The sequence below is a fragment of the Miscanthus floridulus genome, chromosome 7 (genome assembly GCF_019320115.1).
Source record: "Miscanthus floridulus cultivar M001 chromosome 7, ASM1932011v1, whole genome shotgun sequence".
Classification (NCBI taxonomy): Eukaryota; Viridiplantae; Streptophyta; class Magnoliopsida; order Poales; family Poaceae; genus Miscanthus; species Miscanthus floridulus.
This window is the reverse complement of record NC_089586.1, coordinates 59,576,500-59,581,109: the sequence shown is the minus strand read 5'-3', so window position 1 is coordinate 59,581,109 and position 4,610 is coordinate 59,576,500. Positions and strand designations below refer to the sequence as shown.

General features: G+C 45.0%; 1 long non-coding RNA gene across 1 annotated transcript; it reads left to right on the top strand.

The window, feature by feature from the left end:
* The first annotated feature begins 2,730 nt into the window (after positions 1 to 2,730).
* Positions 2,731 to 3,297, top strand: LOC136463302 (uncharacterized). Its single transcript, XR_010760969.1, has 3 exons — positions 2,731 to 2,798; positions 2,857 to 3,165; positions 3,237 to 3,297. It is a non-coding gene; the product is annotated as an uncharacterized lncRNA (long non-coding RNA).
* The last annotated feature ends 1,313 nt before the right edge of the window (positions 3,298 to 4,610 follow it).

Here is a 4,610-nt window from a genome sequence, read left to right as displayed (position 1 = left end):
CCTCCTTTCATCGGCATCGACAATAACTCCTCCAACCTCATCGGCAAACACCCGAATCCAAATCAAACCCTTCCATCGATCATCACCAGCTATCGGCAACCATTTTTACAAACTGGCTTTCATTGGCTATCAAAGTATTCAATAACTTTCCCCTTGCCGATTAGTCCACTCCGATTATTTTGACACGTGCAAAAAACGGTGTCAACACATGCCCCCAATTTCGGAGTATAAAACCATTAATGCTCCGAAATTTACTCCAGATAACGCTTGCCTTTGCCTAATTACCGTAACTCATTCTCCAAGCCAAAACTTGATTTGTTATCAAATCCAATCAAATCTAATCTTGATTCACGCACTTCAGTAAATATCGCACAATCGCCAACCACTCTTGCCTTGATTGAGATACCAAAACAATAACCCATCGGCAAGATCTTAACATGATAATGCTGCCATTTTCAGAATTAAAAATATCATGTATCGATATCCCTTCCAAGTCATGATTACTTGTTATCAACTCATCTGTACAACCCCCTGATTATCGCGCGAATAGTTACCATATCCCCCTGCACCGCTTTGACCTATATGCGCGCGTCATGGAGATAAGTCACAAAATACCCTTAGTCTGGGCGGCTTATAAATAGATTTCTCCGGAACCCTCATTTTCTATCTTCAGCCTCCAATCCTTGGCATTCTCTCTCTCCGGCGGCGACTTCCGACGAACAACCGCGCGACCTCAACCAGCAAGAACCCTTCTCCGGCGCTAACTTTCAAGTTCCCGGCTCGTATCTCCACCTTCCTCAAGACAATGGCCATCAACTTCGACGTTCCCGCGGTTCGCTCCACTTCCATTACCTTTTACTTTGATCCTTTTGCAAATTTATTCAGTTGGTGATTTTTCCTTTCTTCTGTCTTCTGGATTCCATAACCTTAGGAACTGCGCAACAAATTAATTATCCCAACCGATCAGCCGCACGTCCAATGCCTTGGACCAATGGGCAAACCCAGATCCAACCGATCTGATCAACGCAGAGGTTAACAGAATTCCCTTTAGAGCCCAAAATTTCTCTCTGAATTTGTGGAAAGACACATTCCGATCTTGGCCCAAAAACCACCAAAGGGTGGAAAGATTGGTATTTGAGGGTTAATAGATCGATGCAAGTATACTGGGCAGAACGAAGGTTAGACCAATGTATCAGGCTCTCTATTGCCGATATGCAGAAAAATTGAATCAATGATAATTGCAGCTGCTTATTTCTGGTCAGATACGACCAATACTTTTATGTTGAACATGGCCCAGCTACTCCTACCCTTGCCGATGTCCACATGCTTACTGGCTTGGACATCTCAACTGCCGATGAAGGCTCCATCTATGGTAGAAAGCCTGAATATAGAGTGAATACCCGTAACATCGGCGGTTGGACAGGATATATTCAAGAATACCAGAAAACCGGGACACCTAGCCAGAGGGAACATGCCACATTCCTGAATATGTGGTTAGAAAAATTTATCTTCTGTGGTCGATCAGTAGGACCAACCAACGCCTTCCTCCCTGCAGCTGAACTTTTGGCTAATGGCGTAAGGTTTCCTCTTGGCCGATACCTTCTGAGCTCCACCTATCATCTTCTTCACCAAGTGTCTCAGAAACTTTTGCTTGGCGAACCCATCGGCAACCTGGGAGGCCGTGGTGGTTTATCAACATGTGGCTGAATGCCCATATGCACAAACGTTTGCAATGGGACTTTTTTGCTCAACAATTCCCACGAGAAATTGCTGAAGATTATGTGCTCGGGGATGATGAATCGGCAACACGCTCACCCCTCAATTTTGGTGAAGCCATAATTGTCCTTCCTGGAACAGAAGCCAACGAAGACCAAATCGGCAGATTCTTTCAAAGCTTCTATAATGGTCTTTCTCGTGATCATAGGGCCTGGGTGCCTATATCGACGAAGAAAAACAGATTCACCCCTTCTTTTCAACTTTGCCGATGACACTCTGAATCAAGATAATGAGCTCATGATGGCTATCATCACTCCCAGGGCAATTCCAGTAAACACATTCGGCAGCGGGAAAAACACCAACATTACATATGAATTTTACAACCCATCGGCAGTATCCCGCCATTGGCTTTTGGGAACTGCCAATCAAAACTCTGCTTTGCCGGTGTGATCAAACCCAGGGAAACAATCACCTGCGAACAGACTAGAACAAGGTAGTACAACTTTCTCCTAATGCCGATACTACAGATGTTGATATATCCACCTGGACACCATACTTTCATCACCGAGTCCTACAAGCAATGGTGGCGAGAGTGGAAGAGGCAACTGTTCGCAACTTCTGCTCACACATATCGGCACATGATCGACCCTGAATATGCTATCCCTGACGACGCGGTAAGGTTTCCTTTAACTCCCTTCTGCTTTTCCCTCCTTTATCAGTAACTGACTCCCTTGTAACAGGTTAACAACCCAGCACCATCGGTGAGCAAAAGTGGGAAAACCCTTCACACCTCCGGCCTGTTTCCCCAACATCGCCGATCGGCTACAACGCTCCCACCTTAGCCGCTTGACCCACCAGAAGATTCGTACCAAGACCATCACTTCTAAGTCCAAATTGGCTACATCCAGGGCTACTCCATCGGCCGCTGCTACAACCTTGGTCAAAGCCTTTAAGGTAACAACCTTGTTTATTTTCACTTGGGGACGCTCACAAACTATATTAACCTTAATCATCAGGGGGTAAGAGCTGCTACTGGATCGTCATCGGCAATTCCGCCGATATCAAGCACCACTCCTTCAGAGGTAGCTTCTTGACTTTACATTTTATCTGTTAAATATCATATCTACACTTGTTTTGCAGCAACAATTGGGTACATCGGCAAACGTACCAGATGCCCAAGCTTCACAACCAACAAGTGTCGATGCCCCCCAGCCAATCGTTGCCGATGTCCAAGCAAAGCGCAAAGCTTCAACAGATACTGAAGCACAGCCAAAACGACAAAGGTCTATGCCGATCCCTACATCTGCCCCAATGTCATCGGTCATCATACCTCAAGAGCCCACCACCGATGAAGTCACAGAGGATATCCCATCGGCAAGCTCAGCCGATCCACACGACATACTCCAGGTTGCTTCCTCCAGTCAAGCACAGGAAATTGCCTTGAAACAGGTAAACCGATCAACCTATCTGATTTTACAATACTCATACTTACCCCTAACTGATCTCCTTTCTTCTCTCAGGAACAAGATTCCCCGAACAGCCTATTTTCCTTTGCCATTGACATTTCTGACGACGATGGAGAGGAACAAGTTCTTCCCTTGCACTGGGAACAATATCGGCAGAGACTAAATCCAAGTTGGAAACCCTCCTGAACTTGCTACAGCAAGGTACCGCCCAACTGGTAGATGACTCGGACCCCGCAAAGGCAATTTTCAAAACAATTCGTGGCCAGGTCCCTGCCGATGTTGAAGAATACTCTTCCCAGCAGCTCACTTAGAAAGCCGCCAACTGCAATATCAACGGGCTGCTCAGCGCATTGCCGATAGAGCAGCTCAAGCTCAACTTAAAGAAGAGATGCTACAACTGAAACAAATCGCTGATGAGAAGCACAAGGGCATCGTCAACTTGCAGACTTCGGGTGCTGCACTTAAGCAGAAAATCTTGGATCTATCGGCAAGGAAGGCAGCTCTATTGGCTGAATTGAAAGAAATCGATGCAGCCTTAACTCATGCTCAACAAGAAGAAAGCCAGCTACCCAATGCCGTCAAAGCCCTTCAGCAAGAAAGAGATATCCAAGCTCGCAAAGCTTTAGCCATGAAGAAAAACTCAAGCCTGTGGAGGGTGCTGCCGATGACGATATCAAAGAAATGGAGAAGCCGACCAGATTCGCCTGCGTGCGATATTAGCTATCCAATCCTTGTTGAACGTGTAATCTTATTTATTGTATCGGCACTTTATGAGACATTGACCCTTGCATAATTCTAGCCGATAGTACTGTTATCGGCACTTATACTTTTATGCATCTATCCAGATACTAGGGTAATATTTCTTTAAATATTTTCCATTTAACGCTCTGGGAAACACAACCCCTTCGAGGGTTTCTAAAATATATGCATTACCAGGAACAGACTGATTTATCCGATATGGACCTTCCCAATTAGGAGACCACTTTCCAAACTTTGAACTTTTAGTCCCAATCGGTAAAATCAATTTCCAGACCAGATCTCCATCGGCAAACTCTTTTACTTTCACCTTCTTGTCATACCATCTAGCTACTCTTTTCTTATTTTCTTCGATACTAACTAAAGCCCTTAACCGATGACCCGCCACATCTTCCAACTCATCCTTCATAAGAGTATTATAATCATCGGCTGTCAGCTGATTTTGAGAACGTATTCGTCTAGAGCCAACCTTAATTTCCCAAGGCAATACTGCATCGTGTCCATATACTAACTGATAAGGCGTTACTTTGGTTGCACCATGCATGACATCCGATATGACCACAAGGCTTCATTTAATACTGTATGCCACCTCCTAGGATTTTCTTCAATTTTGCGCTTAATGAGTTTGATGATCCCTTTGTTAGAAGCCTCAGCTTGACCATTAGCTTGAGC